The sequence below is a fragment of the Halyomorpha halys genome, unplaced genomic scaffold (assembly GCF_000696795.3).
Source record: "Halyomorpha halys isolate HHAL.00 unplaced genomic scaffold, Hhal_1.1 Scaffold1182.1, whole genome shotgun sequence".
NCBI classification, from domain to species: domain Eukaryota; kingdom Metazoa; phylum Arthropoda; class Insecta; order Hemiptera; family Pentatomidae; genus Halyomorpha; species Halyomorpha halys.
In genome coordinates this window covers 33,880-34,397 of record NW_027105578.1, presented here as the reverse complement: position 1 = coordinate 34,397, position 518 = coordinate 33,880, and positions in this window count along the sequence as shown.

The following is a 518-nucleotide window of genomic DNA, read 5'->3' as shown; positions in this document are numbered from 1 at the left end:
AGTTGGTTTTCAGAGTAAAATTGATTATTTGTTCATTTATGTGCCTGTGGTTAACCGATCTCCCCTTTATGTAGTATTCTGATTTTTTACTTATTTTTTTGTCTTCTTATATATTTTTCATAGTTTTGTTGTAATACCGTTTTATTTTAATTTTAACATGATTGTTACCTTATTTGTATTTAGCCCTGAAGAAAGCCTAAAATTTAGGCTGAAACATTGGCACAATAACCATTCTTGACTCCTGATTGCACTTTCCCCTCCCCCTTCACGAATAATTATTAATTTGTTCTTTTTTTTTTTTTTATAACTGATATCCTTAAGAAAATGAGATACACTCTTCATGTATGCAATTGTTATTTTGCTATCTTAGATAATACCATTTCGACAATAATAATAACCTTTGCATATTTATCGCTTTATAGTTGAGTAAAAACAATGGCTCCTTAAATACGCGATATGCATTAAGATAGGTATAACTTATAATTACGTCCCTGTTGCGAATGCTTTGTATTGATAAT